This window comes from Bidens hawaiensis, unplaced genomic scaffold, assembly GCF_021521415.1.
Source record: "Bidens hawaiensis isolate Kalapana, Puna unplaced genomic scaffold, B.hawaiensis_p1.1 tig00002307_1, whole genome shotgun sequence".
Taxonomy (NCBI): Eukaryota; Viridiplantae; Streptophyta; class Magnoliopsida; order Asterales; family Asteraceae; genus Bidens; species Bidens hawaiensis.
Genome location: NW_027491124.1, coordinates 2,832,139 through 2,846,588, shown reverse-complemented (window position 1 = coordinate 2,846,588; position 14,450 = coordinate 2,832,139).

Genomic DNA, 14,450 nt, shown 5'->3' with positions numbered 1-14,450 from the left:
CGTGTTCAAGCCTTTACACCGTCAAAAACCTCGTTAAAATCCGATTTACAGATCTGCAGAAACTTCGTGTTCATCAGGCGAAGTTGCCGTCACTGTTCGTAGGGTTTCGGCGAAGATATAAGGTTAAGCGAAGTTATCCACAACTTCGCCTACCTTCTCAAGTTCGCCTCACTCAAGCGAAGTTCTCTACAACTTCGCCTACCTCTTAAGTTCGCTTATCTCAAGCGAAGTTAAGAATCAGCGAAGTTAATCAGCAGTGTTATCAGCGAAGTTCTTCAGCGAAGTTCTCTACAACTTCGCCTACTTCAAGCGAAGTTATCCGTAACTTCGCCTACAGTACTTTAATATAAAAAAAAAAAATTTCTTAATTTTTCAGGTTTCTTACTTTTCGGGAAAGATGTCGTCGATCAACATCTCTGAGTTAGTGAAGATGGAAGTTGAAGCAGGGTCAGCTACCAAGGCCCCAAGATTGCTGAAGGGAACCGATTTCGTTGCATGGAAGGATCGGTTCATACAATACGTCAAATACCAGGATGCGAAGATGTGGGTATGCATCCAGGATGGTTATATTCCACCAGTTATGGAGTATGAAGGTCGTGATCAAATTAAAAAGTATAGTAAAATGGAAGAAGAAGAGAAAAAGATGTATGAGGCCGAGAGCAAGGCTCATGCTGCTATTACTATGGCTCTTCCTCAAGAGATCCTTCATACATTCAGAAAGTATACATCAGCAAGAGAGCTTTGGGAAGCTCTTGAGAACAGATTTGAAGGGAATGTAGGAATCCGTGCTTCAAAGATAAAATTGCTCAAAACCCAGTTTTCAGTCTTCAAGTATTTGAAGAATGAATCCTTAGATGATATTATCACTCGATATTACCATCTGATGACTGAATTGAGCAACTATTCCATTTCCTACCGAGAAGAAGAAATAGTTGAGAAGCTTCTAGATGCTCTCCCACCAAAATGGGAGATGTACACTGTGCTGATGAGGGAAGACAAGGACTTTCCCACATATGATCTTGAAACGGCAGTCAACAAGCTCAGAACCTTTGAGCTTAACATGGACAGAAAAGAGACACCTATGGATCAGGTTCAAGATCCAGGTATGTATGGAGCTAAAGTCAACACTAGCTCAGGATCGAAGACTGAATCTGCTGCCTACTTCACAAAGGGAGAGTCGGGCCCCAACTCATCACATGAGGGGCATGTGTCAGTTAACACAAATGGGGATGTTTGCTATGTAGCAGCTGGATCGAGTGGTTCTCAACCCCAGGTAAGCAAGAGTAGTTGCTCTCCAAGTTCTCCCAGCAACAACTACTCAAAGATGCCTATGAGTGTAAAGTCTGCTGAAGAGCAGTTTGGTCTCTATGCTTCTTTCATTGCTTCCTATGAGAACTACATTCAAGGGAAGATTGTTGATCCAGCTATGTTGGATGAAGATTACGATCAGATTGATGCTGACGATATGGAAGAAATGGATTTACAATGGCAAATGGCCATGATCGTGAGAAGAGTAAAAAGGTTTATGAGAAAGACGGGAAGGAAGTTTGTCGGTGGAAAGCCGGGGTTTGACAAGGCAAAGGTGAGGTGCTACAATTGTCAACAAAACGGTCACTTTGCAAAAGAATGCAGGAATGAGCGTGTGGAACGAAGTCAGGGTAGGTCTCCACAGCAAAGTGAGGGTAGAAAAGATTATAGTGCCATGATGTCCAGAGAAGATGGTGAATACAACTGGAACCTGCTTTCTAAAGAAACTTTTGAGCAGGCAAATTTGGCAAAGGTAGAAACTGAAGAAAGTGAGAAGGTTACCGGAGAGGAAAAAGCTCTTATGGCAGACGTTAATGTCCAGCTCTCCGAGGTATGTTCTAAACTTACATGCTCTAAATGTGAAAACTTGTCTGAGCAATTAGCAACTATAACCGATCAGTATGTTAGGTTGGATGCTGAATTTAAAACCTTAAAAGAAGATCATCATTTTACAAAAGCAAGAGAAAATAGCTATAAAGTCAAAATAAAAGCTTGTGAAAAAGATGTTAAAAGTTTAAAAACAAAACTTGCTGAAAAAATTGAAGTGATTGATTTAAGCTATGAAGTTTTGGAAGAAAAGACCAAACTAATTGCTGAGAGAGAAAAACAGATTGCTGACCACCAGGTGAAAGTGGTGGAACTGAATCAAAAACTGGAGCTGTTCAGAAATTCCTCTGCTATTCTTGATCACCTTGTTAGTGATCAAGGTTCCTCTGTCAAGAGGGGAGGAATCGGTTATCATGGGGTTCCACCACCGTACAATCACAATTACACTTTTAACCTTAGTGTTCAGAAATCTGTTGACTTTGAGGTTGCTCAGACAGTGCCAGTTAAAGTAACTGTTAAAGAACCAAATGTTAGTAGAGGCGAAACAAGTTCGCCTGTTTCAAGTGTTGAAATTTCTGATCAAAGTCCAGTCTCGTCAGATTCGGATAAGTCATCCGAGTCTGGTAAGGCAAAAGAGGAGGTTGTGTTACCCAAGAGTGGAGAAAAAGATAAAACAAATAAAAGGAGTACTCCACTAAACCCGTACGTCCCACCATATGTGAGACGAATGGGCGGTAATAAAGCCTCGACATCTAAAACACCGGTTGATAAAAAGGTTGAGCATAGGTGTTGTTTTAGATGTAATCAATTAGGACATCTTGTTGCAAATTGCCCTCTGAAGCAGCGATTCAGAGGTGTAAGGCCTACTAAAGCTGAGAATAAACCTAATAGTAATTATCATGCTGCTAAAAATGAAAACCACTTAAAATTCAAAAATGTGAATAATTCAGGTTTTCATAGAAACAAATCTCAGTTTTACACTGCTAATAACCAAACCACAAGTTATAATTCTTTCAATTCACAAAGGTTTGGTAGGCCTCACAATCAATCTTCAATGAGATATCCTAATGGAACTTACAGGAATTATCGAGATACTAACTTTGGAAAGCCAAAGTGTGGGATGTATAGATCCAAGACCAATTGGTCTTGGGTCCCTAAATTCTAATCTTTTGCTTTATTGTGCAGGAACAGTTGAACAGGGCTGCCAACAATCTTTGGGTTGTAGATAGCGGCTGTTCCTGGCACATGACGGGTAACAAATACTTGTTACACGATTTGAAACCTGTTCAAGGAGGGAGAGTGAGCTTTGCCAGTGAAAGTGGTGGCAAGATTACTAGAATGGGAACGGTGTCAAACGGAAAGATGACTTTGGAGAAGGTTAACTTTGTAGAAGAATTGAAGCACAATCTGCTGAGTGTGTCGCAGATCTGTGATAAGGAGTACACCGTTCATTTTACAAAGAATGAGGCGATCGTGTTGAAACCTGGTTTTCAGATACCAGAGGAGTGGATTGTGATGAAGGCTCCACGTGAAAGAAATACATATATTATGGATATGAGATCAACTGAAATGGCCACGGCAGAATCATGCCTTATGACAAAAGCAAGTGAATCAGAGTCCGAATTGTGGTATAGGAGAATGGGGCGCATTCATCTTCGGAAGATGAACCACATTGTCAAGAATGGACTTGTGCTGGGCGTTCCCTTGAAGAATTTCAATTTTGAAGATAAATGTATAGCGTGCAAGAAGGGAAAGCAGCACAAGAAATCCCATCTAACCAAGAAAGTCAATTCAATTGCCAGTACTCTGGAGTTGCTTCACATGGATCTCTTCGGTCCCGTGAATGCAAAAAGTCTAGGAGGAACTTCTTATTGCTTGGTGATCACTGATGACTACTCACGATATTCGTGGGTGTATTTCCTGAAATCAAAAGACGAAACGGCTCAGATGGTGAAGAATTTGATTACCAAAGTTGAGAACGTTATGGATAAAAGGGTTAAGTTCATCAGGAGTGACAATGGAACGGAGTTCAAGAATTTTGAAATGGAGATCTTCTGCCTTCAGAGAGGGATTGAACACCAATACAGCGCTCCGTATACACCGCAACAGAATGGAGTGGCTGAAAGGAAGAATAGAACATTAATTGAAGGAGCCAGAACTATGCTGGCTGATTCGAAGCTTCCTGTGGTGTTTTGGGCTGAAGCTGTTGCTACAGCCTGTTATGTTCTGAATAGAGTCTTAACTGTTAAAAGACTTGGTAAAACGTGTTATGAGCTTATGCATGGGAGAAAGCCCAACTTGAGTGGTCTTGAACCATTCGGGTCCCCTTGTTCGATTTTGTAGACAAATTCTAAATTTGGTGAAGTAGCCGATGAAGGAATCTTAGTCGGTTATGTTGTTGGGACTCCTAACAGACGTGTCTTCAATACATCGACCAGCAAGGTTGAGGTGGTGTGTAACACCGATATCACAAGTTACCAACCGCCAAAACCAAGCAATGGACCTGCGGAGTTTTTCGACTATGTTAAACTTTTAAGTCTTTTAACATACCGTATTTGGATATTGCTGAAGAAGAAGAGAGAGTTGCTACGAAGATGATCCTTGATGAGGAAGAAAACCTATTGCAAAGACAGCTGATCGATAAATGTCAACCTTCCTCATCAAATGCTTTCGATACCCCTGCTACCTCGACTGAAGAAGAATTTTTCAATCCATTTCACTCTCAGCATGAAACAACCATTGACGAGCTCTCTTCTAACTTGGAAGACAATTTGCATGTCGGTTCTGTTCCGACCACGAGAATTCATAAAGATCACCCTTTGGAGAATGTGATTGGTGATGTGTCCTCCGGTGTACAAACAAGACGTAGCTTGAATGAGCACACCTGTGTTTACACAAGCATCAAGGAGACAGGGATAATCAATGAATGCTTGTACACCTGCTTTATCAGCCAGATTGAACCGAAGAATTATCAAATGGCTCTCAAGGACAGCTCGTGGGTCGAAGCTATGCAAGAAGAGTTGGCTCAATTCAAGAAAATGGAAGTTTGGACTTTGGTTGAAAAACCGAAGCATGTGCATGCGATAGGCACAAAATGGGTGTTTAAGTGCAAGAGAGATGAGAAAGGGATTATCATAAGAAACAAGGCGAGGCTAGTCGTTAAAGGTTTTAATCAACAAGAGGGGATTGATTATAATGAAGTGTTCGCTCCTGTCGCAAGGTTGGAAGCCATTAGATTGTTTTTGGCGTTCGCTGCTTATAAGAAGATGAAGGTATTTCAGTTGGATGTGAAGAGTGCGTTTCTGAATGGGAAAGTTGATGAGGTAGTGTATGTTGAGCAACCTCCGGGTTTTCCTGACCCAGACTTTCCTGATCACGTGTACAAGTTAAGCAAGGCATTGTATGGACTACATCAGGCACCTCGTTCCTGGTATTCAACTTTATCAGATTACTTGCTTGAAAATGGGTTTGAAAGAGGGAAGATAGATAGCACGTTGTTCTTCAAGAGAGATGGAAGCGACTTCCTGCTAGTGCAAGTCTACGTGGATGACATCATCTTTGCTGCATCAAGAGTCTCCATGTGTCAAGATTTTGAGGCCGTCATGAAAAAGAGGTTTGAAATGAGTGCTATGGGTGAACTAACTTTCTTTTTAGGATTGCAGGTTGATCAGAAGAAGGATGGGATGTTCATTCATCAGACCAAGTATGTCTATGATGTGCTCAAACGCTTCAAGATGGAGGACAGCACTCCATTCGACACTCCAATCTGCGTCAATCACAAATTGGGTGCTGAGTCAGACGGTGATGCAGATGTGGACCCAACTCAGTATCGGGCTATTATAGGTTCTTTAATGGACTTAACTGCTTCTAGGCCTGATATAATGTTTGCTGTTTGTCTTTGTGCTCGTTTTCAGGCAAACCCAAAGGAATCTCACATGAAGGGTGTGAAGAGGATCTTGCGGTATCTCAAGGGCAAACCGAAGCTGGGGTTGTGGTACCCGAGAGGAGGAGACTTGGAGCTAGTCGCTTACACAGATTCTGATTATGGAGGGTGCAATCAGAGTCGGAAGTCAACAACTGGAGGATGTCAGTTTCTTGGTGGCAGATTGGTGTCGTGGCAATGCAAGAAACAGACTTCGGTCGCAATTTCAACCTGTGAAGCAGAATACATGGCAGCATCCAACTGCTGCTCCCAGGTTCTTTGGATTCAACAACAGTTGCGCGACTATGGTCTGAATTTCTTACTTACACCTATTTGCATTGATAACACAGCTGCTATCTCAGTAACTAACAATCCCGTGAAGCATAGTAAAACTAAACATATTGACATACGTCATCATTTTATACAGGATTGTGCTGAGAAAAAACTGATTGTGCTTGAAAAGGTGGATACGCTTGATAATTTCGCTGATCTTTATACTAAAGCGTTTGACAAAACAAGATTTCAAAACCTTATCGAGCTGAATGGGATGATCAATCCCGAGTAACCATGCTTTTCATGTTATATTTAAAAAAAAAACGTCACTATCGCTTAAAATATGTCGGTTACCTCAGTTTGAAGGACTTGTCTTCGGATATGTTTTGGTCCTCATTTTCTACTGTAGATTTTGAGGATAGCCATTAACCAGATGACTGAAAGTGACCGGGGCGGTTTATGATGAGTTTTCATTCTTTCGCTTAAAATTAGTCGATCATATTAATTAGTTAGAAGGACACATACTAGTATGTGGTCGGTCCAGCTGATCCATTGGATCTTCGGGATAGCCGTTTACCTGGAGACTTTGTTTTGGTCGGGGCGATTAATGTTAAAATTTTTATAGGGAAATGAAATTATTTTTCAAGTCTACTACTTCGTAAGAAGTTCGTTAGCTATGTTTAACAAAAAATTGATCCAACCTTGGAAAATGATAGATATACTGATTCTGTGTGCTTAACTAGTGAAGTTATTAGGCTTAAAAGGCTTTAGGACAGTCATTGTATGTCATGGTAACTTTTTATGGTGCGTAAAAGTAGATGTGATACAAACTAAAACTACTTGATTTTACGTGGAAACTCCTTACGAGTTTTGCATGTCTTCATATATATCTTTCCGAATGATAGGCAGAAAAGCGATTACCCAGTCATACACGAGCCCGTAAGTGTTCTGATTCCCGTGAAGATAGCGTTTCAAGAAACTGCAGTGATCCAGATTCGGGACTTGCAGTTGGTTACTACTCTGAAGTCTATGTAAATGTTTATCATAAAATATATATATATATATATATATATATATATGAGTTATTGAAACATTCTAGAATTCAACATATCAAGACTTCTTAATCATGGAGTAAGAAAGAGAACGGGAAGGAGATGAAGAGTAATTACAAACTTAATCAGACACTAAGGGTAGAAGTCAATTCGGGGTGACTTGGGGAAAGCCAAATACGCTTTGAGAATAGATAGGAGGCATCATAATCTCTGAGTTGTTGCCCACTTAATTTTTGAGCTTAATTGAACTTAACTCGTATCACAGAAACGATGAAAACCATCTTAAGTTATTTACCTACTTACAACCTGTCTCTATCTGTCATAATACAGCTAAACACGGATCTATGTGACAGTCACGTAATTAGTGTGATTCCTGTTTGGATCTTTTCTAAAACGTGGTAGTCCCTATCGAGACTGAAATTTGATCCCTTATACTTTAATTTTTTAAAAGTTTTTCGTTACTTAGGTAGTTTATGATTTTATAACTGGTTACTTGGATTTGAACGTGTCATTTAATTCTTAAAGGTAAGTTTTAAAACAAAATTGCAAAATATTCAAACTATAGGGGTTTGATTTGAAAAGTTTAGGCGAACTTGTGAATAACTTCGCCTAGGCGAAGTTATCCATAACTACGCCTGTTTAACTCCGCCCCTATATAAAGAATTCTTAAGGTCAACAGTGTTCATAACTTTCAATCTCAGCGAACTTATTCCGTATTTTCCGGCGAACTTAACAAGTTATCAGCGAAGTTGTTGTTATTCCGATTACTTGTTCTTTTTCCCAGTTTCCGTTACGTTTCAAGGTTCGTGATGCCATTACATTGTATAATCTTTGTTCTTCAATGATAATCAGTGGTCGTTTCGACCCGATTATGAACCTCGAACCGTCGGACCTTCAAATCGGACTTTCAAATCTTGTTGTTACGTGTTAATAACCAAACTGATCGTCAACATATCCTTAAAAGCTTGAGTTTAAGAGTCATAAATCGTCTAAATACCCAGAAAACCTCAGATTTTCGAGTTTGAATCAATCGTTACTGTCGCCGATTCAGATTCAGGCGAACTTAAGGTTTAGGCGAAGTTATCCGTAACTTCGCCTGATGCTCAACTTCGCCTGAGGCGATGTTGTGGTGAGGCGAAGTTGTCATTAACTTCGCCTGGACCTTTTAAATTTTTAAATTATTAGACGAACTTAAAGATGAAGCGAAGTTGTTCCCAACTTCGCCTCAACTTTAACTTCGCCTATACAGAAATTATCACAACTTCGCTCATGGTAATAAGCGAACTTGTGTTAAACCTTAACGTTTATCTAACTTGGTTCGTTTGTTGCAGATATGGTTGCAGTAGCAGGTGCTGGAGGTGCTGGAGGCGATGACGGAGACAATCAGAGACAATCAGAGACAATTCTTCCCGGGTCACAACATGTTCATCACCTTAGACCCGGAAGCGAGTGGTGTGGAGGATTACCGGGAGATAATCACATTCCTCCTTCGCTCGAGGATATTCCACGCAATCACGACGACTCTGCCGATTTCCTTACCCAATATCGAGGATTTCTGGCAGACCGTGGAATACGATTGCCGCGTTGAGCCCCCGGTTATGCGAGCAACCGTCAACAATCAAGAGGTTCAGTTCTCCTCTGAACAAATACAGGTGGCTTTACGGTTCGGTGAGGAGACTAGGGATGACCCTACAGAGTTTGTTGCTCCGTTTCGCGATGGAGCATTTCTAAGAATGGGCTATTCTGGTCCATTGGGCGATACACAACGGAGGAAGGGTTTCCTACTTGATCAGTGGCGCTTCCTCATGCACGTTATGATTGTCTGCATGTCTGGGAGGAAGGCGGGCACTGATGGTATGGGTGCGACCATGCAGTCAGCAATGACTGCTCTGACTTATAACAAACGTTATAGCTTTAGTCAGATGGTCTTTTATGAGATCGACAGACAGAGGAGGGCGATGGCTCGTGAGCGGTTCATACTGTATCCAAGATTCATCCAGATGATCTTGAACCATGTGGCTCCTAATTTGCCTCAACGACGCCCAATACGATACGTGGAGAGTGTGAGCAAACGTATCTTTGCCAATGCCGTACTTCGAGTGCGAGGAGCAAGCCTGAACGTCGTCCAAGGCATACTCCACTCTTTGGGTTCTTAATAAACCCGGAGTATGTGCCAGCTCGGGGGGATGAGTTCAGAGACCCTCAACCACAACAGGCAGGAGCAACTCGAGATGTACCTACTGTGCCTGTGGTGTCGGCTGAGGAGGATGTAGACCTTGATGCTGCATTTGGCGGCCAAGGATTCTTCGACATGGACCGTTTTGATCCACAAGAAGAGGTGCAGGTCTCTGCTGCACAGGTTAGGGAAGTGCGTGTTACTAGAGCAGCTACAACGGTGGCTGACTCAGATCTTGATGATGTTATGGATGAGGCGAGAAGGATGTTGGTGACTCGAGAGAGGACGTTGGGGAAGAGAAAGAGGACAGTTGATGATAGTGAGTCAGAAGAAGAGGAAGAGGACATTCACAAGTTGATTAGACGTTCAAGACGGGAGAGGACAGGTGCAGGTATGGGAGCTGGAGAGACGTCAAGAGTTGTACGGTTCGCTCCATCCGCACTGTCAGGTATGTCGATTGTTCCTACTTCTATACAGGTTACAAGCGTCGCGGTTGTTCCCGTGGTGGCTACATCAGCTGTCGGCATCCCATCCATCACACTACAGACGACGACTCCGGAGATTGTGTCGTTACCACCTCCAACGCTTACTCCTTCAGAGGTGGTGGCACAATTTGTAGAGTCTACCGTCGTTGCAACTGCAGGGTTGTCGGTCACGATACCACCTGCGGTTACGTCCACAACTGCTTCTGATGTCCCGGTTACATTCGAGATCCCTGCTGAGTATACTCAAGATACATCTAACATGAGGTTTGATTTCGATGCAACCCTCTCAGACTCGGAGAGAATAGCTGCACTTGAACGGGTCATGGCAGAGCAATCGAGGATAAACTTTATCCAGACCCAGGCTATTCAGCGCCTTGTAGCAGAGAATCAACTACAGTCGTCCCTCCAGGTTGAACATGGGCGAATTATAGATGCTATGAAGGAGTTCTTGGCATCTCAGGGGGAGACAGGCTGTAGAGGCGACGGGTTAAGGACGAAGAAGCGTTTTGATAGAGACGATGATCCCAATGCACCGAAAGGTGCAGGTGGTGAGTTGCCAAGAACTACTCAAGCTCTTGGGACTTCCACAGCTCAGGGGGAGTCTGCGGGTGCAGTTGGTGGTGATGAGGTGGTGATGGTTGATGATGAAGATGATGTGATCGATGCGTTGAAAGAACTAGATGATGATATGCTAGAGGATGATGTGATGTTTGATGATGATGTGCTGCCTATTGAGGAGATTAAGAAGATTGGAGCACAGATTGTGATTGAAGATGAGATTGAAGAAGGTGAAATAATTGAAGAAAATGTTGAACACGAGATCCCAGATGTTGAGAAAGCCGATATGGGTACTGAGATGGAAAATGATGAGACTGAGTGGGAGGAGCAGCCTAGGTGGAAGGAAGGTTGTGCTCATTGGTTTATTAAAACTAAGAAGCCTGCTGTTCCAACCATGTTCAAGAAGAGTTATAATATCAAAGGCTATGCTGAGTCGAAGAAAGGAATTATTTGTTGGCTATATGATGAACAGATAAAGTTGTTTGTGGTGAAACGTTTTGATGGGATTCAGTATTTTAAAAGAACGTTGAGATCTCTCAATACATTGCCTGAATGTGAGGTAAAGGATTTGGCTAGATTGGGGCTGATCAATAGAAGCGACGACAACATGGCAAGGGTTATTGGGAAGATCGTGTGGAAAGAAAGCATAAAGGAGAAGAAGTTTAAGTTATTAAAGCCACAGAAGGGAAAGCTAGTGGAAGATAAAGAAAGGGGAATGAGAGCAGATGGCAAGCCATGGATGGTAATGAAGTACAAACCGATTCGATGCATTAAGGAGGTTCCAATGAAGATTATGCCTCAAGATGTGTTGAAGAATCTTAAATGGTGGTATGTTGATTGCCAGACTGCTGAAGCCGTGATGGAAGACGAAGACGAACAAGAAGTGCTGAGGGTGTATGATCCGATGCATCTTGTTAACTTATCGAAAGCTGATCTGCAAGTGTTGAATGAAAAGAAGATATTCTATATTCCTGCTTGGAAAGACGAAGCGAGGAAGTATCAGCGAGTAGTCACGGTCTGTGTTAGAGAAGGAGTGCATGCGTGAAGATTACAAAACAAGTGCTTAAAGATCAAGATATGAAGCTACTGCCAAGGGGGAGTCTGTTGGTGCATGAATGTCAGTAGTTCATAGTCTAGTGTCTGTAATCGAGTCTGTAATGTTATTTATGTTTTTGTTTAAGCGAAGTTGTTAACAAGTTCGCCTATGCGAACTTGTTGAACAATCGAAGTTATGGATAACTTCACCTGAACATATCAGGCGAAGTTGTCGTGTATTTATATATAGGTTACGGCTTGTTTTGTATAAGTTAATCAGTTAGTGGTTTGAGTCGATCGAGTTGATCTAAGTCTGTATCAGTGATTCATATCACGTGAGTTCGGTTATTAATATATAACGTGTTTCGGTTTATTCGTGTGTGTTTGTTTGGTTTGCTTTCTACGCTCGTAACGATCTACGCAGGGATTCCGCACCTGAGTAGACCGGGATATCTCGTGTGATCCGTCCAGGGAACCTACAACACACACACAAATTCCAAGGTTATGCCTCAACTTTCAAAATATTTTTAGATCCTTTTAATTTTTGGTAGATTATCTTTAATTGTGGGAAATTCCTTAAGAATTCCCGTGTTTTGTTTGTTCCTTCACCTTGAAGCGTGGGAGTAATACAAATCTCATACAACCATAACTTCAGGTGGTACCCATAATCGGCTAAACGGTTGCGTGGTAAACATAACCGGCTAAACGGTTATACTTCCAAATTGTGTTTTCAAATTATTTTAAATGCTTAGTTGGATGAAAAATCCATGGAAATCCATGGGCACTCCAACTATCCATTTCTTGAACCATTTTCGATTTGATTTTTGGGTTGGAACGTAACGTCCGAGGTGGTTCCCGAGATACACCAACTACTTATATTTGATTCGTTGATTCGGTATTTAGTTGAGTCGGTTAAATGCCGTGTATCGCTCATAGTCCGAACAACTCCATTGATTCGATAATTTGTTAATTAGTTGGGTCAGTTAAATGCCATGTACACGCTCATGGGCTAAACAACTCTATTGTTTATTACACGTTATTTAAATTGGGCCATCAAAATGCCATGGAATGCTCATGGGAGGCCAATTCACAAACTTTATGTTGCATTACTTAGTTATGCCATTCAAATTGCTATAAAAAGCTCATGGGAGGTCAACTCGTTTGATATGCTTGGTTATGTTATTTTTGGAAAATTTTATAAAAACATTATTTACTTAAAAGCTTCAAACTCATACATATTATTTTAATTCTTGACTCGTCCTCGAGTCTTCACTAGTACTAATACATATACAAACGCATCCCCATTATTTCATATCAACTCATTCCTACCACTCACCTGTCACTTACACATTTTCATTGTTGATCCTCGTAGAATGTCTTTCCTAAGAATCAATCATCGTAATCAACGCCTTTCACCTGCTTCTCGTAATTGCTGTTCAACTACTAAAATCGACAAAGAGTTTGCCGCTGTATTCCGTTAACCAAATAACCGCCAACCTCAACAAAACTAATTTACCACGAACAAGAAATCTTATACTAACTCATATCCGTTAAAATATTATTTAAATTATACTTCCTTAATTATATCCATATCCTCGAACTATAAATTTCTAAATACATTTAAATTCTTATCCTCAACTATAAACTATAAATATTTTATTATCTCTTGTTTTCCTCAATATCATGATGGTTTTCACAACTTATTTTTCACTTTATAAATCTTTATTATTAAAATTCAATTATTGTAAATTTTATTATTATTAAGCTAAATTATGTATTCTCTAAATTTAATTTCCATTTTTAAATTAAAATTTTCACATTAATTAATTCAACTTTTATTATTAAATCGACTTTTGATTGAACCATCATCGTAAATATTTCAACTCCCTACTTCAATTTAAAAAAAATTGAACGTTTTAAATGATAAATCGTAGTTGTTAGAATAGTCATAGAGGTTCATACGTTACTAGCCTCGCACTTATTTTAGAATATGCTTCACTTTAATTTAAAAATTGTTATTTACTTGAATTTCCATTATCGATAATTCAATTTACATATTTCCTAATATTTATAACGATTTTATGAAAAAGGAAAAGATCCACGAATTCCCAATTTAATATAATTTAATTACCTACGTTATATTTAATCTAATTTTAAAAATTTAATTGGAATAGGACTATCTCGGTGATCCGGGAATATCCGCTTCCCAGTTTAATCTATTAACAATTTAATTCAAAAACGCATATTTTCGCATTATCATTAATATTTAAATTATTAATTACTAACTATTATAGTATTTAGAATATCTTAATCGAATTAATCTAATCTCAAAATCACAAACTTGAAAGGTTATAACTTTATATTAATTTCTCTTTAAATCTCGTAAGTTCTCAACTAACTAAACTCGACTCACCGAAATTTTCGTTAACTATGTTTAAACTTATATTATCGATCTTAAGAACTTCATTCTTAAAGAATACGATCTTTAAGGACTCCGCATGCCATTAACTACTTGTTATAAATTAAACATTCGCATCATTCGTCCCCTGAATAAAATTCCTTTATCGAAGTTAATCTATTAGGATCCTGTATATCCATCTCATTTCCTTAATCTCGATTATCACAATAACATCTGTTTCACCAAACCTATTTTCTTTAATTTTCAAAATTTTACTTTCAAAAGCAAAAGAGGTTTTCGAAATCTCACGGTTTTATTAATTTAACTATAAAATTTATTAATTATCATTTGAAACTATATTTAGAATTATCAAAACAAAAGTTTTCTCTTAAAATTTTATTTTTAATGTTTTATAACCCACATGATGGACCGGATTTTGCGGACCATCCGACGATAAGAGTAATTATAGATGCATACATAATTATCCAAGTCATCGCATGAAAATCATAATAGGTACAATTGTGTGTCATGATCTAGAACCTAAGTTAACTTGGGTGACGGTACGAATGATGAGATGATAAGGACATGATGGATACGCCGCTGGTACATCCTATATATAAGTGCCCTTATCGGATTGTCATTTGAAGCGTTGTTTTGGTTATTACAAGTTCTATGTTATGATATTTTCTTAAAAGCT